Below are 22,764 nucleotides of genomic sequence, written 5' to 3'. Positions count from 1 at the left end.
GAGCCAAATATTGTAGATTTGGAGTATCCGCATGGCCTTGTGGGTTGGGGTAAAAATTAAGGCAAAATCTGGAGAGACATCCAGAATCTAATTGTATGTCTTATTACTGATTAGAAGAGTTGTGTGTGACCCTAAAGCAATCACAAATACGTGGGGGGGAAAAATTGGACTGTTCTGTTAAGTACAAGGGCTTTTAGAGTTAGAAGAGAAAAACACTTCCCTTGAGAACCACACAAATGCAAAATCCAGTCAAATGGTCAATTTAGGTAGGAATCACAAACATCTGTGACAAGAATAAAAACGAGGTAATGTATGAAACTTGAATCCAGGGAAATAGGTTACTTTTCCTTTCTTCTTCCCCTTCTACCCTGTAAACCCTTTGAAGTTATGGAGTAATTTCCATAAAAACTAATTGGATTCAAAGCATTCCATCCAGCTTTTCCAAGAAGAAAATGCAGACAGCGGCCCACTGAAATCTCTGGTCATTTGTCATCTCATGCAGAAAAGGCCACTCCCCATATTACATGAGAAAGTAAACACCTAAACTGTGCAGCAAAAATAAAATAGTTAACTTAAGGGTTAAACCTTGGGAAGATTTAAAATTGTGTAACATGTTTTAAAAATTAAAACCCAAGATATTAATCTTTTTATATCAAGGAATCGATATATTTAGTATTTACATTTGAAATATTTAGAAATTGTTTTGAGAGGCAACCTTATTACTCCAGTTTCAAATGTTTAGGGTCGCCTGGGTAGCTGGGGCACCTCGGTCGGTTGAGTGTCTGACTCTTGACCTTAGCTTGGGTCTTGATCTCAGGGTCATGAGCTCAAGCCCCACATTGGGCTCCATGCTGGGTGTGGAGCCTACTTAAAATAAAATAAAATAAAATAAAATAAAATAAAATAAAATAAAATAAAATAAAATAAAATAAGTAACTGAGGATGTGACTTAGACTTACGATTTTAAGTGCAAATCTTACTAAGTGTATAATAGTATTGGAACATTTAAGAGAGTTTGAGTCATGTTTATAAATACAATTTATTTTTATTATAATTACTTAAGCACTTGGGAAGTTTTGTCTTTGTTAAGTGAGACATTAAACAGTTTTTTTTAAATATAACGGACTATATTAAATTTATAAACATAGTTTAAATGTCTAGAGATCTTTACATTTATAATCGGGGCCAAGTATTATTCAAAGTCCATTTAAAAATGATTGTTAAATTTACTAGAATTAAATGATAGGGTTTGTAAGTTAAGTTCAAAGCTTCAGAACTAGAGTTTAAAACGACATATCTTAAAGCATTGTATTATTTTAAAACCAAAATCAGCCCCCTAATAGTCTTCAAAGATCACTTCACTTGATCTTGTCATAGCCTCCTAGGCTGGGTTAGGAATTTCAGCCCAGACTGAAAAAATCCCGCCTGTATTAAGCTTGCAATCAGTCAGTTGGCCCCTAATTTCCTTCTGGATTTTTTTCACATGAACTACTGACAGTTTAAGGTTACCTACTCCTCAACTTGCGTAGCTGACATTTGGGGCATGGACACAGAACTTTGCTATCAATTGCCATCTTGTTGGCTAGGGACCATTATCTCTTCCCCATTAAGATTCAACATCGGCTGACTGAGCTCCCTCACTCTCTCTCACCAACTTAGTCTCCTGTACTAACCCTTCTGGTGATGCTCAGGTCATGGGTAAAATGCTCAGCCCCCTCCACATTTGTCCAAGGCACAGTTAGTTCCTAAGGCATCTGTCCTTCCTGCTCTCCTCTTTTCTGACTTCCTGTAGCAAGTATGGTCGACCAGTCATTTTGTCCCTAAGTTGCATGATAGCACGCACTGACGTAACTCTCCCTTCCAAGCTGTTAGCTCTGGCAGGGTGAGGGACCGTTAGCACACAGTTAGTGGGTGATCAATAGGCATTTGTTGAATGAAAGGACTTCCTCGGAAGCACCATTGCACACAATTTACATAACTGCCTGTATGCAGATACCCCCTCAACCGTACAGAAGACTGACTTCTCAAACACTTGCTAGGGCATCTCTCTAAGTATAGCAGTTCATATCTATTAAGTATTTAAAATATGTGCCAGACACTGTTCTAAGTGCTTTCCTTGCACTAACTCATTTGTTCTTCACGTCTCTGTGAGCGAGACACTACTATTATTTCTCTTTAGTCAAGGAGTGGATGTGTAATGTTACTCACACAGGTAGTAGGTGGTGGAACGCACTGAGAGCTGAATGTCGATCATTTGGCTCCAGGATTTGCACCTCCCAGGATGCCCAGACAGAAGCTTAAACTCAAATCATATGGAACCTTATCACTGGAAAAACCTTCAAGTATCCTGCAGTCCCAGTGATCTCCAATCTGGAGCATTTGTATGGGAAGATTTTTCAAGGGGTGCTTACCTATGGGTGTTTGAAGAGAGTCCATTTTCAGATCCAGAATTTCTGCATTATTATTATGAAGCTTGATCTTTTTATTCAGTTTGATCTGCCTGAGAGGTGGCTCATTTTTCCACAAAAAGAATGACCTGGTCCTTGTTCCCCTACAATTTTACTTGGGTGCCTTGCTCTAAGTCGTAAAACCTCCTGGGCACCAAGCCAAAGGGAAGCCTTAATTGGGGAGGGCACCAGGAAGCCCAGGAGAGCCAATCTTTGGGGGAGCATTTCTATGTAAGCATTTCTGGTTAATTGCCTAAAAAGATAGAAATGTAAGAGGCTTGTCCACCATCTGAAACTAGTTACTGGCAGAAGTGAGAGAAAGAAGCTTGGTGTCTAATCATGGAAGGAAAGGACACATTTTGACAGAGAGGAGCCGAGAGGAAATTTCAATCAGAAGAGTGGTGCAGGGGAAGTTTAGAGACAGATATCAGTAGACCCTATGTCAGAGACCTACAGATTTGCTAGTCTAGGTCTGATCTTTGGAAGAATGAGAAAATGGGCTTGTTCAAGGACAGCGAAGGGATTTGGTACCTATCCTTGAAGAGACGTAAAGCTGCAGTAAACTCCTAAACAGAAGAGTCCTAAATGCTTTAGCAGGAGAATTGAGTGGGATGGAGATCTTAAAGGAGAATGTTCAGGAGACTGCTGCAATAATTTAGGGGTGTCGTGTCAGTGTCTTGATCTGATAGAGGCTGCAAAACTGGAAAAGAAAGAACAGGTCTGAATGAGGGTGCAGAGAAAAAAGCCAACAGGACTTTGGAGTAAATATTGAAGGAAGAGCAAATATGGCTCCCAAGAATGAATAATCAAAGAGAACAATCATAGGAAAAGAATGTGGAATTGATACTGGAAGGACTGTAACAAACAGTATAAAGAAAGAAGGTTTGTATCTATTTTCAGATGAGTTCAGGTGTCTGTGTCAAACAAATCCTAGACACTGAAGGAAACTGGAATTGTAATATAGAGCCACTGTCAGAAACCTCTGAGAAAGCACAAGGAACACATTAGAGATGAGGAGATGTACCCCCTTTAAAATCGAGGTGGGAGCAGTAGCTCAAGGAAGAAATGGATCCATAGAGTTGACATTGATCTCTGAGCAAAATTCTGGGTGTGCTTGCCAGCAGAGAGGCTAAGAAGCCAAGCCCTAGCATCAGACGGACTTTAAAGGAGCAAATCTCTGTTCCTCCAGTTAGCTGTGAACGCGGCACTTAACCTGTCTGAGCCTCTGGTTCTTCGTCTGCAAAAGGAGATGATAATGACCACTCCATGGGGCTGTAGTTATGACGTAATGAACTCTTGTATGTAAAGTATTCTCTACAGTGCACTGTGGAAGGAAAGCATTCAATACGTTACAGTAATTACAGTTACAATCTCTTAACTACAATAATTACAGTTACAATCTCTTAACTACATCACGGCTCAGATGACCGGCAAACGCTCGGAAAAGGAAACAGTGAGAGTCAATCAGTCATTCATTCTACAAATATTTATTGAGTGCCTACTAGGGATCTTTCCTAGCGAGAAGAGAGAAGATATAAAAAGGAATGGTGATTTATATTCTATCTGAAAAAGAAAGATTTGGCTTATTCATTAACTATCCCGAGTTTCCATTACTGGTTACACTGTATACAGTTCTTTCTGCTTGATCTGGCAGGGCGGTTGTAATTCTGCATTTTTGTGTGTGGCATTGCAATCTATCTGTTGCCATGGAGAGATAAAGTGAAAAGAAGGCAAACCCTGGCTTCAATACAAACAGTGTCAAAGAACAAATATAGAAAAAAAGTAATGAAAACAAATGGAAAAAGCAAAATGGCTTTCTGCTTGAATGTGTATATGACAGCATGAAATCTCTTTTGTCACCAGGTAAAATAGGCAACAGAATCGATACCCCGTATTTTAAGTATTGGTTTGAATTCATATTTTTAAATGCGTTAAACTACACGGAGATATCAAGAGCAGAATGGAGAATACGTTAATTGTAAATTACTTCTGTACGTTATTTTCCTACATGGCTAGAGCTAATTTTATAGCCAGTTATACTCTGGGAACCCAACACCTGGGCTGCTTGAATTGTAAAAACGGCATAAGGATGTGTGGTTCCTCTTCGTTTAGACTTGCAAAACACAATTTAACAAATGTTAGTTATACCGTTTAATTTCACTCTCTCTTGCTGTAAACACACACCCTCCCGTGGAAAGGCGTAGTCCAAGAAATGGCATTAGCGCCACAAGGCCGTCAACGTTTATTAAGCGCCGACCACGTTTTGTGCATTTGCAATGTATGATTTCACTTAGTGCACACAACAAGCCCAAGAGACAAAGAAACAAAGGTTCAGAGAAGCTGTGTGATTTGCCCGAGATATCGCTGCTAGGAAGACGCACTTCAGGGATTTGTAACTCGGGGCTTCTGACTCCAAGCTCGGTCTCTGTCCACTCCACGATGCTTCCTCTTACCAAAGTGGTTTAGAGGAATCAGGTCTGGGGATCAGGAGACCCGGTTCTCATTCCTAATGTTAAAAGCTATGGGAGAGTGGGGAAACTACTTTTCTGGGGCCATTTTCTTATTTGTGAAAGAAAAAAACTGGAGAGCTGTCGTACTTGGGCTCACCCTACAAGCCCATCCACAACCCTATGAGCTACACGCAGAGGTGGATTTTCTGTGAAGCTAATAAAGCTTTAACTTCAGAGACCCTCACCTGCGTGGCTCCCGCGAGTACCGCTTGTTGCAGGCAACAACCAGAATGTTCTAGGTAGAGAGGAAAAGCCAGGTTGCCATTAGGAAGTAATGCTATGTAAGCATTTCTGGTGAATTGCCTGAAGAGATCTCAGAGGAAGGGCACTGAATTTCTATGATTCTAGGACTTCAAAGTCTAAGTAATATGCCCTTTTCGACTTAAATTGTGTTCACAACTGTTTACCCTTTTTTCTAAAGAAGCCCTCACATATTGTGTAAGCGTCAGAATGTGTCTCTGTGTGGGGTGCTGTGGGGCAGTAGGAAAAGTGACAGAAAAAGAAGGGAAACTAAGGCAGGGGGCTTCAGAAGTCTCCCTAAGCTGCCAGGTGCCAATGAGGCCGCTGGCTTGCTTTGTACACTCACAGGTTGGCCTGGAGGTTGTGGCAGTATATACCCTCCTCATCCTTCCTCAGACACCTGATCGACTACTTTGGACAGCTGCTATGCCAACGTAGAAGTACCCTGATACGTCACTCATGGCCATTGAGCACCAGCTCACGTCTTCCCTGAGTAGAAGTCTTTGATTAAAAATACCTCGTGGGGCACGTGGGTGGCTCAGTGGGTTGAGTGTCCGACTCTTGATCTCAGCTGAGGTCGTGATGTCATGGTTTGTGAGATCGAGCCCTGCGCCAGGCCCTGCGTTGACCGCGTGGAGCCTGCTTGGGATCCCTCTCTTCCTCTCTCTGCCCCTTCCTCGCTCACACTATCTTCCTCTCTCTCTCTCTCTCTCTCTAAGTAAATAAGTAAACATTAAAAAAGAGAGAGAGAGGGAGACAAAATAAAAAAATACCTTGTAAAAAAATCTAGAAATCCCATTTGGTCAGGACTGCATGTGGAAACCTTCCAGAGACAGCGGCAAAGAAAGGCCCAGAGGCAGGGGGCCCTGGAAAGGCAGGATGCCTTTGAGAATCCATTTTGGCAGCCTCGCCAACTTCTAAAGAACCAGTTGACGATCAAGGTTCCATTCAGCGAACTCTGCCATTGGCCAGACCACGTTTGCGAGCACATCCTACTGACTGCAGCCGTTCTCATCTCCTGCGGTTCTCACTTCACAGCGGGAACAAGTCACAAGCAAGCGTGGGCAACAAATTCTCAGATTACGTCCGCGTAAGAATCAAAGCAATAATCCGGATAACTCAGGGCAGAAAGCTTACTTGTTGCATTAACCTTGCTGATAACTTATTTCACACATTTTTCTCTTTGAAACGTCCTGATAATTGCTCCCAACATCTGCTCCACTTGAAAAGGCAAGAAATGATCTCAGAGTTCCTGTCCCAAGAGGTTCAGCCCCAAGAGCTAGACTGGTTGAGGTAGAAGGAACCTTTTCAAGGCATGCTGCCTTGTTTCTTGGGAATCCATCTTGATCTTAGGCAGACTAGATCTTGCAGAATTTGGATGCCGACCTCGAGTCTGTCTTCTTTTTCCCACCGTCCTGAGCACTGCCCTGCCTCTGCCCTGATATCCGGCTGCAACAGTCTTGGACACTTGGGGGCTCGGCTTCTGCAGCCGAGCCCTGGAGGCTCCAAAAGGGCTGAAATGCTCTGTTTTATCTCTCTAGACACACCAGCGCCAACCAGTAGAACTTTCTGCTGTGGCAGAGAGGTTCCATGGCCATGCTGCCCAGTGTAATAGCCATTCGTCGTATCTGGCAGTTGAGCACTTGAAATGTGGCTAATGTGCCTGAGGAGCTGAATTTTTAACTTTATTTAATTTTAATTATTCCAACTGAAGTAGGCTCATGTGATTAGGGGCTGCTACGCTCGACAGTCCAACTGTGGAGCCTCAGATCGCGTGTGCCTCGAGCCTGTGCGTGTTTGTGGTTCTGGTTTTCAGAACCCAGATCATCAGGTAGGTGTATTAACACACTGGGGATGTGAAGAAATTGGTGGTATCAGACTTTCCATGAACATCTGAAAAGGGTCACTTTGCCTTTGTTCTGTAACCAATATTAAAGAGCGAAGGGAACTCAAAGTTATGGAGTGCCAACTAGGTGCCAAGCACCGAAAATATATAACAGTGTGTGTGTGTGTGTGTGTGTGTGTGTGTGTGTGTGACAAAAGTATCCTATGACCTGCTGCCTCTCCAGGCCCTTGACCACGCCTGTGAGGCTGACAGGAATAAAGGTTGGGATGCTGGTTGAAGAAATGAGGCAAGTAGGGAAAGGGGTCCACCATGTTACCTGAGGAGGAGCTTCGGCCTATGGGGATGGGGGAATGTGAAGATGTTTGAGAGGCAGGTGGAGGGAGTTAGCCAGGGAGGCAGGACTGTTAGGGAGAGAAAGAGATGAGAGACTGGGGCAGCTGCCACCCGATGTGGGACCTTGGGGACTTACTTGGGTCAAGGGTTTTAAGGATAATTACCATGGCATTTTCTAGACTATGTCCCAGGCACTGTTCTTTACATCTAGTAATGCATTGAATCCTGAGACTCTAGGCCTCAGCTGTACAAAAAGATGGCCCTCCAGAATTCCAGACCAGTGGAACTGGATGTTGGGACAGGGGTGAGGGTGGTGGTCAGGAAAATAGGAGGGAGGAAGAGGTCACACACAGACCATGCATCTAAATTCCACAAGCTCTGTCCAGCCTACTTACAATTGAGATAGGTTTCCAGGAAGCAAGGCAACCGGCCTCGAAAAGATTTGTTCTATCTTGGCTGTTCTATTTCTCGTAGTTTCTAGGCCTCCGAGGTAAATACTATTATTACCTTCATTTCACAGATGAACAGACTGAGGCAGAGACAGGACCTACAAACACGTCCAAGGACACACGACTAAGGAACGACGGAGTCAGGATTTGAACGTAGGCAATCTGACTTTCAAGTCCATGGCTGAGTCGGATGTGTATTGCCATTTGTCGGCCATGTTTGTCACCTTTGAAGAGACCTCAGATGTACATTTATACAGATATACATTGCTTTTCAAGGTATTTTTGGAGATGATTTCTATTTTCTCTGAGTATGATGCTCTGGTGTCAGTTCTATCTGAGGCCCATCCGCGATCTCCCAACAGCTCCAAGAGGTATCTGTGATTAGCCCTATTTCATACGTTCAGAGAGAGTAAATTACTTAGCCAAAATCAAGTCACAAGGATTTCAAGAAAGGTCTGTTGACTTCTCATGTTCTTTCAATTATACGGATGTGTTTTGCCTCCACAGCTACACCTACAGAACTGTCTTAGCTTTAGAAAAAGTCGTTGATTTTTTTTTTTTTTTTTTTACCTAAATATTGAATAAGCGAGAAGACGTTGAGGAGATTCGACAGGAAGGAAACTGGCCACAGTCCTATCCTGGAGCTGGCAGTCTCTTCCAGGGCCACTCCACATTAATTATGAGGGATGAGTCCCAAGGCAGCAAAGGCAAAGTGAAGATGGTTTGCAGAAAATGAGATTTGTGAGAGACGCCAATGGAATTGGGTTCATAGATTTTAAGCGTGTTTCTCAACTCTTTCTTCCTACCCAAAAAACGGCTGAGGAAGGTTTAAAAAATACAGATATCCATATATTATTAATCCCGATCAAATAAGACACAGTGGTGCTTCTGTAAACTCGCTTTTTATATCAGGATTGCTTTCACTGAGCAATACACACTACAGACCCAGCTTCTAGCAGCAGGCCTGAAATGAGCAACTCTCTTAGCATAGGGACCGGGATGAGAAGAGACAGGTGTGCACAGGACCACAGCGGGTGACATTTCCACAGCTGCTCCTTAGCAAAGCAGGTGCAGCTTGACTGTAGGCTGAAGACCTGGGTTCAAGTTCTGGTTCTGGCCCTTACGGTTGTGTGATTTCAACCATGTGAATTGATTTTTCCAAAACTTGCATTTGCTCATCTGGAAAGTGGGGGGTTGGGGGGCGTTTTTGCTACTTTACTACAACCAGTTGTGTGGAATTGGTTTTGCAGATTTCAAATTAATGATTGCCAAATTACCCTGGCATACAGCAGGTGCCCAGTGGCTTTCAATAAATCTGATTCAAGGATAAACTAAGAAGATCTGGAATGAAAATGTCGGTTAGGCGCAGGAATGTGCCATTGGGAGAAATGATGAATTTCACTCAGGAGATTTTAAATAATTTGTGATTTTCCTGGCACTCAGTACTGTCCTATACTTTAAAGTTTCCTTATAATTAAAGAAATTGGCCATGATATTATTTTCTGTCTACAGAAAAAAATCAATTATAAGACATACCTTTCATTTTTAAGGGATTTTTCATCAACTTTTATCAATGAGTAATTATATTTCTTAATTGCACAAATGTCCATCAAACACGATTCCTTTCAGATACTACAAAGCATTGGGCATTTCCTGAAAAGTCTGTTATCTGTTAAATGGCTGCCATGGAAATTCTTTTAAAGGCTGAGTTAAAACCAGACCTGCATTAAAGCGCTTTAGAAGTATCAACAGAAGAGCTAATTAATTCTCTTCAAAGATGTTAAAATAGTTTAGAGTTATGACTGTAGCATAGAAGGAAATGAATGACTGTCGTTCTAGCAAGTAATTACTCCCCCTGCAAGTAGAGGGTAAAGTTATAGAGTGCTAATCCTCCATCCTTTATGACAGAAACACCAAAACCTGCAAGTCGGCACATACATTCTTGGGTTTCACTCATTGAACAAAAAGGGCTCCTAAAACGGAGTAATTAATTGTTTGTCCTTCTCTTTCCGATTGTGGTCAGCCGATGTCCATGGGTGACCACCAGGAAATTTCCGTTTTATTGTGAATTTTTGCAAGAAACACAAGGGATCCTTTTCCAAAAGAGCAGTTGAATTTACTAGGCCCTGAGCGTGCTTGCCCACGATTCCCTGTGAGCCTGTCTTAGGGCTGATATAGTTGCTAGTCAACTTTAGTCAGTAGAGCTCCAGTTGATGATGATGACATCTGTCAATTTTCTCTAAACCAACAGGGCAGAGCCGGTTCTGCCTATTAATAAGCCTGTTCAGTTGCCTCAGTTTCCCTGCCATGCTTAGGAGGAGGCTCAACAGCAGAGACTGAGGTGGGCCTCCATCAGAGTCATTCACACCAGGTGCTGACGATGGGCCCCATGGTAATGGCGGGTGCTTTCTTTCCCAGTCCACATCACAGGATCGATATTGCTACATTTTCTCCTACCAGTTCATGGTCAAGTCGCAGCTCATTGACAGATCGACAGTTTGGAAAGAAGTTGATTTTGATGTCAGACATCAGAGTGGACCTGCCAATTCCCAGCTGTGTGACCTTGGGAGGGTGAACCAACCACTCTAACCCCAGGTGTCTTTGGCTATCGGAGAGAGATAAAATCAACTTAATGTAAGGATTAAGTGAGATAATACATTTATGGCACCCAGCACATCATAGGCAGACATTAAGACAGAAACCGAATTTTAAAAAACTTAATTCTTGCCCCTGATGGTCTCTTGTTCAGTGATGCATTCAATTACAAAAGGTTAGAGAGTGTAATAGGGGAAGCTGTATTTCTGCAGAATGATTGAACTATACCAAAGCCCCAATGAACAGTTCCTTAGAAAAGCAGTTTACAAAACTACGTACTTCTTATGCTTGTTATAAAAACACATATGTAACATACATAATCACATTAATGGGAAAAGCCTTGGAGAATATGCAATCAGAGATTATCAACGGTTCCCTGTATGTGTGGTGAGATTTTATCTTTTTGCATAAATAGATTTTCCAATTCTTCTTCAATGAATATGCATTACTTATGAAATTAAAATCCATTTCTAAAACCATTTTGTAGTACTTAAATGGCATCGTTCGTTTAAAATATACCTTTATCCCAGTTCGCTCTTGCACATTAGAACACTGACATGCTTGGTACCCTTGGACTGTCCTCTGGGCACAGAGTGGCCGGTGACCAGGCCTGAGTCCTATGGTTGTGGGTCTGAGACTAAGGGAGAAAACGAAGGAAGAGTGCTTTTCTATCCTGCTAAGTTGGGTGGGGGGGATTGCATTGCTGGTTGGAGCACTGACAGAATATTCAAGTAGCAAAACAAAGGAACTATTCCTGAATAGCATCAGTTAGAAAAGCAGAGGCTAACTCAACGAATGGTTTTCCACGCAGGAATCTATGCGGAAGACACGTTTGTAAAGCGTGCAAGGGCAGTGAGTCAGGTCTGCTACCGCCAGGTTTCCCCCTGTATCTCTACCTACTTTATCTCAACAGGACTGCCCCCTCCCATGCATTACCACGCCACTCCACACCTCCAGATGCGCGCGCACACACACGTACACGCACATGCATTTCCGTGTAGTTCAAACCCTGTTCACAGAAGACGAGTAAACCCACCAAGATATGAGGACCTCTTCCTGGCCAGGTTGGAATAGGTGGAGGATCTTCCTGGGGAAATCTAGGGGCTGAATGGAAAAAAGGAGAATTCTAGACTCGGTTGAGAAGAAAAACAGAGGTCTGAGTCAGGGAAGAGGTGTCCCGGTATTGTGCCAGTGGGCCAGCCGCGGCTGAAACAAGAACTGTGTAGCCGCGAGGCCAGAAGCTGGCAAGACGGGGAGCCCGACCAGACAGAAGCTAAGTGGGTGATCAGTCCAGCGCAAGGATGCATTCACGAGACCTTCACCGTTTGAAGGTCACCCCCCTCACCCCGTCCCTAAGCTTGTTTCCTCATCCCAAAAAGGAGCATGATCACAAGACCTCCCAGGGCTGTTGGGACGATTCTGTCAGATAAGACAAGCATGTTAATGAGGCCTGGTTTAATGGCATTAGCCCTATGGGGCTGCCTGGGAGCTTAAAGGCAACAGAGGGAAGGGAGCCTTGGCACCTCAAGGGGGGATGGGCGTGCTGCCCCGGATCCAGGCCTTTCTGTAGAGAACGTAACCGCAATAATAACACAGAATAAAAAGCCTTGTTGCCAAACCCGATCAGCAAATATCAAATTGTGCAGGCGATTCTAAACAGTACCCGTGATAAAACACTCCTCCCAGCTAGGGAGATCTGCTCCCCCTCCACACCCCGTCCCGCCCCACCCTAGCCTGCAGCACACTGCGTCCTGAAGACACAGTTCCTTAGCAAAGGAACCCCGGGGTTTCTCACCACCCCACAAGGGCTGCCACTGCCTATGTCTATCAGGACATAGAAATTAAATGGACGAGACTGGCGGGTACCAGAGGAGAACTACTGTAGAGCCTTTCCCACTTGTTTGAAGCTCTGGCCCTCTCAACATAGCATTCATTTTCCTACTCTTGGTGGGACCGCGGCTACAGGTAAATAATTCTACTACTTGTGTTAGAAAAACAAAACACTTGGCTTCTGCACTGGGGAGAAAATCGGGAGGATGTGGGACACCGTAGATGGAAGGAAGCTTGTCCCCTTGCGGAGGTGCTGACCTCTGACCACCACTCTGGATTCTGGTTGCTACAGGAATGAAGGTGCATTGAGGCCCAGGTCCTGTTTTGATCAGAGAGCCCAGAGGTCTGGGCTGTTCCTTGAACTCTTCTAATATTTGAATGTCGGTTGAATTACAAACGGGTAGCAGCAGCACTGGAGGACCAGAGAAAATAGACCAGATGTGGCCCTAAGGCCACTCGTTTTTGATGTCTGCATCAAACAAAGCTTCCTCTTTGTTCCCCAACGGAGGCAAGATAACAATTTCCTGTGTAGGCTGTGCCTTCCTGGAGTGGGTGCTGATGTCTCTCCTCTGAGGGGGTGGTCATATCTCAGGGCTGCTCTCGGGAGATAACCTCCCCGAGCAGTCCCAGTCCCGTGCTGGCGGCCCCTGGGGAGGAGTCCAAGGCTGCAGATGGTTATGCCATTTTCTGCATCACTTCCACTCCTATCTGGGTGGAAAATCCTTCTTGTCCTGAAGGCCATGGCCAAAAGACAGCTCCAGAGTGTTTATTTACAAGGGATGAGGGTTGTCCATCTGGTTGGATGGAAGGCGGGACCTGAAACTCCCTTAGCATAGCACTTTGTATCAAGATTGAGAAAAGGCTGTAAAAAGAAAAAGAAAAGGCTGTCCTTATCAGACTTTGAAAAGAGTGTTCCCGGAGGTCATCGGAAAGTCCCCATGTCCCCAGTGGAAATGTTCTTAGGATCGGATCAGTACAACTGTTCACACAAAGGCATCCATACACGAGGAGGTTTTATTTTTGTGTCTTTCTCAGGAATAGTTGTATTATGGCAATTTTTTAAAGCCAAATCTTTATTAGTGAAATGCTGATCATCGCACCCTCTGTTTAAAATCCTGTTAGAATTACGTACAAAGACCTAAAACCATTCTCAACCAGTTTGGTCTGGCCTCTGCGTGCCTCACTGCCCTTACTTCACACAACTGGTCCTTTCCCTCAAACTGAGTTTGTTTTTTGTTTGTTTGTTTTTTTAGTTCTGCGAGTGTGTTACACCCTGTCTGGCATGGCTTTATTTGGCTACCCACCCTGCAGGCCACTTGAAATGGTCGCTTCCTCCCTAAAGCCCTTGCTGTGCCCATCCCTTCCCACTTCTCCAAGACTGGGCTGAGTGCCCTTCCTGTGCACTCTTCCTAATCATACAGTTTAATTGTACCCTATCATGCTGTTGCAGGTTGAATTCCCCAGGAAGCAGACGCAGCATTGTAGTTAGGCATGGAGAAGACTGGGAAGTGACACCCATGAACAGAAAAGGGGAGTGTCTGAGTTTCCCGTGGCTGCCACAGCAAATCGCCACAAACTTGGTGGCCTAGCACAACAACAATTTGTTCTCTCATAGTTTCAGAGGCCAGAAATTCAAAATCAAGGTGCCAGCAGGGTGGCATTACCTCTGAAGGCTCTAGGGGAGAATCCATTTCTTTCTTCCAGCTTCTAGGAGCCCTAGATATCCTGGGCTTGCAGCTGCATTGGTCCAATCTCTGCCTTCACGTTCACACTGCCTTCTCCGTCTCTCTCCTCTGTGTGTCACTCTTATAAGGATACATGTGGTTACATTTAGGGCTTGTTGGGGAGGATGAACTTTCCTATACCCTTCAAGGTTCTTTTGGCTGGTCTAAGAAATTGGCATGAGACTGATGAACAGGGAAAATCAAATCTAATCATGTACACACGGGAGCTCCATGAGACTATGAGCCCCACCGGCGGTCGGTCAATTGAGGCATATATGCCATCCAGAGCTAAGGAGCAGGGGGTAAGGGTCTGGGACTTCAAGAGGAAGGAAGACATTCACAGGAAGATGAAAAAGAGGAAATGTTTGGTAAACAAATGTTTGCTGGGCCATACAGAAACAATAGGGACACAGAGAGGAATTTTAACAAACAGTGAAACAGCTACGTTCCTCCCTGTCTACCACACCTAGTTCATATTATGCTGTAGTTGTCTATGGTGACAGCTCCCTTCCTGGAATGGGTCCTCTATCTACATTCCCTCAGGCAGTTAGGGGGAAGGTCAAAAGTTCTTCTTGAGCCTGCTGTTTCTTAAAAATAACCAGCCTAAAATAATCCACATGCCAAAGAGATACATTTTGGGGTGGCAAATTGTGCTCCCTTACAGGCCCATCTGGATCATCCAGAATGGTTTCCATTCATGACTTAAAATTCCTTAATTTATTCACCTTAGCAAAGACTCTTTTTCCAAATAAGGTAATTCTTGCAGATTCCGGGAATCAGGATATGGACACACATATTTGGGGCGGCAGGGGGGGATACGTAGGGACTGCAGGAAGGAAACAGAATTAGATAGGGAGGGCTTTCAGATCATGATGCAGGCCTCACAAAGTCCCTGCCCGCCATCAGGGATCTCTGGAGTGAGGGCTACCCATCAGAGGAGTTATGTATTGGACGGAAAAGACGAAGGCTATGTGATCAGTTCTTGTCTAGGGGCCACCCTGAGAAAAGAATAGCCTTGACTGGAAAGCTGAGGTAGACTCTAAAGGAGCTCACAGCTGAAAGTGGCCAGCTAACCGCAGTCCTCACAGCCACACGATGAATTCTTTCTTGAATGGGGGTCTGAACAACACATCTGCATATCTGCCACAACCCACCTCTTACACTGTGCAAGGGGCAGCATTCCAAGGCTCTGGTGGGCCTTTTTCCCTGACAGGAAACGTAAAAGAGGAAGTTAGTGGGATGGACTATAGCTCCTCATTGCTGAAGTTTGTCCTGGGGCTACAACTGGTACTCATCATCCCTTCTTTCATGATCCATTCTGAAATCTTGTCCTCAGTGGCCATCTTTCCTGGTCTAGGTAGCCTATCCAATGCTGAGACTTGAACTTTGAGCCCACGTTAACTATTCTTTCTCAAGCCAGGACTGCAGCTCTTGTACATTCACGGTCACAGTTGGTCCAGAGAGTACTGAGAGATCCCCAGGCCCATCCACTGGGTTTCTCCTGCCCCCATTGTGTAAATGCATCACCTCCTCCTGATGGGCACAGTCTACACTCCTGACAAGATGATGGTTCCTTTTCTTGCCTATTGATCTCTGGACACAAGAAGCCCACAGTGCCCATGTGGCAACCATAGCTCATAGTTCAACAAGACCCTTGTGGTGTCCCTAGTGAGAGTGTATCCTCTTTGGGTACCATTCCTAACCCTGCAGAACCTGGAGACACAGGAATATGGAGTATAAAGTCCCCCAGTGGGTCACTGGGAGTGATAGTAAGTGAGGCAATTTCCACGACTACTCTTTGGCTCCCCAAGTCATGTATTCTTCCTAATTGGAACCTAGTATCATATAAAGGTCTCTGCTTTAATGTGTGTGTTGTGTTCTGGAGGATGACACCCCATCCTCCTGGGCTATTATTGCCTCTGAGCTGGCTTATCAGAATGGCAGCTTCTGGGGAGCGGGATGTGTGATACAACCAGTGAATCCCATGGTCGTGGGCCCATTCCCACACCTTCTGTGGTGTAAAGTGAGTTCCCTGGTTGGGTGCTATGCTGTATGGGATTCCATGCAGTGGGTCAGGAAGTCTGTAAGCCTCTGGATAGTGGTACTGGCTGAAGCTCTGTAAGCAGGCAAGGCAAATCCACATTTAGAATACATATCTATTCCTGTGCAAAGGAACCACTTCTACTTCTAGGAAAAACGGAGCCCGGGTAGTCAATTTGCCCACAAGTAGCTTGGTGGTCTCCCCTAGGAATAGTAGCACACTGGCAGCTCAGTTTTTGTCTCTGGCTGTTGGCATATTGGACATCTATAGGCAGTGGTAGCTAGATTAGCACGGGTAAGTGGAGGTCTATGCTGTTGGGCCCATACACAGCTTGAAAGGCAGGCTTCTGAGAAGGCTACCAATGATCCCTGCCTTCTGCTATTCGAAATCTTGTGTAATCTCCTCTCCTTGTGTGTGGGTTGGACATAGTGACTCACTTCTAACAAACAGAACACAGCAAAAATGATAGGATGCTACTTCAGAGATTAGGTTATAAATGACTGTCACTTCTATCTTGCTGTAATTCTCTCTCTCTCTCTCTCTTTCTGGCCTCTACCTTGTTCACTCTGATGAATCCAGCTTCCATACAGACAGGTCCATGTGGCAAGGAAATGAGGCCTTTAGCCACACAACCTGTGAGAACCTCAATCCTACCACTAACCATATGAGTAAGCTTAGAAGCAGATCCTTCCCCAGTCGAGGCTTGAAATGAGACCACATACCTGACTAACAAACACCTTGATTAAAGCCCATGAGAGAAGTCAGCTAAGCCATGCCTGGATTTCTGGATCTACAGACACTGTGAGATAAGAAATATTGTTGTTTCAAGCCCCTAAGCTTTAGGCTACACTTTTAGCGTGCCCATGTGCCAGGACAGGGATGGCTGCTAACAAGGCCTAACTGACCAAGATAAACTGAGTCATTTTGTCTACTCGGTTGTTTAATGCCTCTTCCCTGGTGGATGTTCTTTGGTGGGCATTCACATACAATGCAAAAATGTTCATAGTTTGTGCTCATTCCATTTTTTCATCCATCTACCTCTATCCTACTCTAGACAATCTTGCTCAGTTTACCAATCTTTTTTCTTCCAGTTCTGTGCCCAACAAGCCAGGCCATTTGCCACTGCCCATGAGTCCATATGTCTTCTAACCTCAGGCCAGTTCTCCTTCCAGACTGGATGAGTAGGCGTCCTGCTTGTAGCGCTCCTTCCATTGTCATTCAAGGCTTGAGTGAGGTTTGTAGTGCAGTTGCCATCTTTTTTGGTTTGTACCCACATACTGAACTAACACCCACAAATAAAGGTCAGGCTTTTCCTTCCTCCTTTAGCCAGCCTTAAGGGATCACCTACATAGCCATAGTTATAAGCTGAAGTAGGGACATCTGTTCAATTATAATGGGTGGCATGAGTTCTGAGATACCTGTTTAAACTTGCTTGTGCAGCTAACCTGTGCTTGAGGTAGCCCGGACCTGCTGCAGAGCCCTCTTTTTGTTCTAGGCCCTACTCAATGATGGCCCAATCTATGGGCCGGAGCAGTATCTCTAGGTGTGCAATATGTTGCCCCCAGACTCTGAAGAAACCTACCAGGCATTGTGTTACCTTGTTTTCAGCAGGGATGCAAGGCACAGAAATTTGTCTTTTCCTTTGGAGTGTCTACCATAGTCTGAACCCAGATCCCTAAATGCTTTACTGAAGTGTCAGGTTCCTGAATCTTCCAGGATGTATCTGTCACTCTCTGAAGCACATCTGTCTTGCCAAGGCTTCCAATGTGGTAGTCCCCTCTTACTTATCATGTTATCAATTTAATGGGTCAATATTGATATTATATCAATATCAATGTGATATTCTTCATATTATCCAGATGGCCTAGATCTCTTTGGCCTGTATTATTACAGAAGGCAGGAGAGTTAGCATTGCCTTGGAGCAAAACTGTAAGTGTATGATGTTGCCCATTCCATTCAAATGTGAACTGTTTTTAATGGCCTTTTTGACTGAGAATGAAAAGCATGCATTTTCCAAGTCAGTGGTCACATACCCCATACCTGAGGCCATATTTATCTGCTCTAGCACTGGTACTATATCTCATTCAGCAGATGTGATCAGGGCTACTACTTAGTTGCACTTGTAATAGTCTCTAGTCATTATCTAGGATTCATTCAGCTTCTGTAAGGGCCAGACTGGGGAATTAAGTGGAGATATGATACGGACCACCATCCCCGCTGCATTCTGAGATCTTTAATCTCCACTATTCCCTTCAGGATACGATACTATTTTTGATTTACTTATTAAAACTAGCAATTTGGGGGCACCTGAGTGGCTCAGTCGGTTAAGCGTCTGACTTCGGCTCAGGTCATGATCTCAAGGCTCATGAGTTTGAGCTCCGCGTCGGGCTCTGTGCTGACAGCTCGGAGCCTGGAGCCTGCTTTGGCTTCTGTGTCTCCCTCTCTCTCTGCCTCTCCTCCGCTTGTACCCTGTCCCTCTCTCAAACATAAATAAACATTAAAAAATTTTTTTTAAAAAACTAGCAATTTCTGAGACTTCCACTTGACCTTCTTCCTTATGATAGTGGTTACCCAAGAGACCAAGGACCCAATGTAGGAATTGTATCAACTGTCAATTATAATCATCTTTTTACAAAAATGTTTATTTATTTCTGAGACAGAGAGAGACAGAGCATGAGTGGGGGAGGGGCAGAGAGTGAGGGAGACACAGAATCAGAAGCAGGCTCCAGGCTCTGAGCTGTCAGCCCGACGTGGGACTCAAACTCACAAACCGTGAGATCATGACCTGAGCCGAAGTTGGTCGCTCAACTGACTGAGCCACCCAGGCGCCCCTATAATCGTCTTAACTATACACTTGGGATCAGGAAAAGTGACCACTATGTGGATCCATGGAACAGTGGACTTGCTATAAGTAAGCCATTTGGTCAGGAGCCCATTTATTACCTTACACTTCTGTTCTCCCACTGAAAACAGGGGCCCATGATGGTGTTTCAGTCTTTAGGCATCAATGACAATTCAGATCCTGTGCCCAACAGTTTGGGGAAGGCCTGATATTTCTTTCTCCAATGCATAGTCAATTAAGTAAATGCTAATAAGGCTCTTGGGGAAGGACGTGTGTATCATTACAGTGTATACTTGCCCTGGTACTGTAGAGTCCTTCTTCCTAGAGATCTAGCCACTTTTCAGCCAACAGATTTTGAATCTGAAAACTGGCTCAGGTGTGGCGCCTTGGCAAGGTTATCCTGACTTTGCACTGGTGAAACCGCCCTCAACCTTCTGCTCATTCATTCTTCCTCCCTTTGATTATATATATTTAACAGGCAGTCTAGTTGGCTGCCTATCCATTCTGTTCCTAGGAATGCTGAGTTCTATTCACCGTCCCCATGATGCTCTATAGGTTAGGCCCTCTTGGCCACCACTCTGTTCTTGTCAGTTGTCATGATAATTACAACCACCTGGCTTCCGATGGTTAAGTACCACCACCTGGCCTTTGGAGGAGCCCAACATCCCCGTTGCTATCAGTGAGCCAAGTTCTGTGACAGACTCTCCTCTTGTCAACCTCAGAGGAAAAACCTCAGTTCATGATGCTGGTCATGTTCCCCTCACCAGCACATTCTCAGTGGCCTTGGTAAATGGTGTATCTTCTGATTGGCCTTCTGGCCTCATGTAATAAACTCATTTCTGCAAGCCCACTTTCCTGAAGCTTTTAATTTCTTCCCCTATGTCTGCCATGGCACTCAGGCATTTCAGCCTTTCAGCATGGGTTATCATTTTCTTCAGGCTTCTAGGAGCCACCCTAACAGCAATTTTGTATTGCTTCTTGGAGTGTTTCCTGTATCTCAAGAGAGTGACCCAAGGCAAATACGCTCCATTATTCAGACTTAAGTTCTGGTCTTCTTGATCAAGCACCTAATCTCATGTAACAGCTTCTTATGGTCGCTTTCTTCCCTTAACAGGCCTAGCGTATTCCTGGCTGGGTTAAGCTGTGACTTAACCCTAATGGTAGACATGATGTCCAGGAGAGGAAGAGGGAAAGCCACCTGCCGCATTTTGGGGGAAAACCCTCGGTGTCATTTTTCTGCACAAGCAATGTGCTAGCTCTTCACTGGTCGAGGCAAGCCAGCCCTGTGGGCTCAGAAGGTTCAGAGGAGTCTAGGGAACCTCCCATGTGCTGTGTCACAATCTCAGGTTTTGCAAACTGCGGTCTGATTTTGGCACAACAGCCCTGCTTTGATTGAGCATTGAATGGTCTTTGAAGTTTTAGTAACTGATTAAACCCTGTGCTTTACTTTCAGCTTTTCTGCTCACTCACAATAAGAGGGCTTCTTTGTAGAGACTCCCTCCTTACTTAGTTTTAGTTGCTAATAGTTCTCAACTTTTCAGTATCCTCCTATAGGATATCAATGCAACGTAGTGATAATCATCCAATTCCATTATCTTTATATGTACAAGCCTCAAACTACATTTCAAATGCTTGAATCGGTGCATTTTCCTGTGTCTAAATGCCCTCCCAGCTCGCCATTGGTGAAACTTTTAACAACTGGACTGCCATCTCATGCCACCTTCGTCCCACCTACCACCAGGGGTAGGGAGTGGTCTTCATAATCAGCTGGGTGTGAGCGATACTGTCTCCAAACCTTTATCTTACCACTGGCTTTCTCAGATCATTCTTGGCACCGACTGTTGCATGTCAAGTTCTCTGGGAAGTAGATGCCGAAATGGAATTAGAAGTGCAAAGTATTTATGGAGGAGTAATACCTATGAAGGAAAACGGGCCAAATCAGGATTATGTGGAGAAAGCCATCAGACCAGGATAAAGACATGACAAAAGCCCCACCAACCCAGTAGGAGTTCTGGAGCAAAGACCACCTATGAATACAGTCTGAGGTTGAATGGAAATGGGAAGGTCTTTGGACCACTGTCTTGCTTAGTCATTAGCTGGGGACTGAGGTAGGCAGAGAAAATATAGGATGTTCAGTTAAATTTATATTTCAGATAAACAACGAATTTGTTTTAGTATATCCCGTGCAATATTTAGGAAATACCCTAAAAAATATTCATTGTTTATCTGAAATACTAATTTAACTAGATGTCCTGTGCTTTTATTTGGTAAATCTGGCAACTCTAGCTGGGGGTCACCCCAGGAAGTGCACGCTCTCAGCTACTGCTGCTTCGTTCGGTCATTGTCTGGATCATCCTGAGAAGAGTGTGACCTTAGTTTGAAAGCTGAGGAGGCCCTGAAGGTGCTAAGTGCTGGAGGCTGTCGGCTCACTTTACTGCCAATAGATGGGCAAGTCCTTTCTTGAAGGGAGAACTGGGCAGAAGATCTCTGCCTCTCACATGTTTATTTTCAGTTTAACTGTTGTCTCCTGTGCTAGAGGTAAGCCCAGTGAAGGTGAGAAAGTGGTCTCTCTGTTTTGTTGTGTCTCTAGTGCCTAAAGCAGTGCTTGGTTCACGCAAGATGCTCAATCATCACTTGCCAAATTGAATTGTACTTAAGACTTCAGGGATCTGGGGGTATTTGGGGAAGACAGAAAGAAGTCCACTTGTTCTGTCTCTAGAATCACACTCTGAATTTCAGCTGACCCCTCAATGGCTTTCCATGCTGTGTGTGCAGTGAGCAGAGGTGAAAGAACAGCTTTAAGCTGTAGAGTCTGAGTTCACAGCCACTAAATTCTACATCAGAGCTAATTATTTGTGGAATTAATTAAATGCTTTCTAAGTAAGTAAAGAAGGCTCTAATTGAGGAATTTCAAGAGAGGCCTTATACATCAAGGTAGGTATTTGGTGCTAATGCCAAACAGCTAATGTCGTGCTGTTTCTCTCCATGTATGTGTCCCACATGGGGCCCCAACCCGATAGAACCGGAACAGAACTCAGTATTGTTCATTCTAGTACTGACTCTCTCGCTATATCTCTTGTATCATATAAGCCAGGAATCCTTGTCCCAACTGACGCCAGCATGCATTTTTTAACCACTGAGTAAGTTCTGCAGATTCCACCTCTTTGCCTCTCTCAAGACCATCTCTTCCCTCCCTATCCTCACTGCCACTTCTGTGGTTTAGATCTTCATCTCTTACCAGGATGAGATTATGCCAGTTGGCCTCCCTGCCTTCGGTGTAACCCTTTCTCCAATCCATCTTCCACGCTATTCTCAGGCAGTTAGGTATAAGATTTCAGATAAATCACATCAAATCAAATCATGTTATTCTCTGTCTTGAAATCTCTCGGTGGTTCCCCTCCTTTGGGGGTCATGTCCAGACTTCATCTATTACTCTGCTAGCCAGCAAGGTCTCTTACTCCGCTTTTAAGTGTGCGGCTGAATGAGGTCACACTCTTACTTTGCGTACTTCTGACTCTCCGTGGATGATAGGATAAAGTCCAGCCCTCTGTGCGTGGATTGCAAGGCCCTCTGCGATCTGGACCTCCCTTCATTCACATCATATCCTCCCTCACACTCTCTGCTGTGGCTTACAGTCCCGTAAATGCATCATGCTCTGTCGTATCTGCCAGCCTCTGTCCAAAATGGTTCCTCAACCTGAAGTTAGTCTTCCTCTACCTTTCCTGTTACCTAGATCAGCACTGCTCAAACTTTCACATGGCACCAATCACTTGGGGTGTTAAAATTTGGATGCTGATTCATTAGGTCTGGAGTGTGGCCCCAGATTTTGTATTTCTAAGGTGCTGCTTGTGGTTGACCCATGGACCACACTTTGAATAGCAAAAGCCTAGACTGCTTGTTTTTCAAA

This window comes from Lynx rufus, unplaced genomic scaffold (assembly GCF_022079265.1).
Source record: "Lynx rufus isolate CCGP_SWC_20201006 ecotype Redwood Valley unplaced genomic scaffold, mLynRuf1.p SCAF_11, whole genome shotgun sequence".
Classification (NCBI taxonomy): Eukaryota; Metazoa; Chordata; class Mammalia; order Carnivora; family Felidae; genus Lynx; species Lynx rufus.
This window is presented reverse-complemented; position numbering follows the sequence as displayed.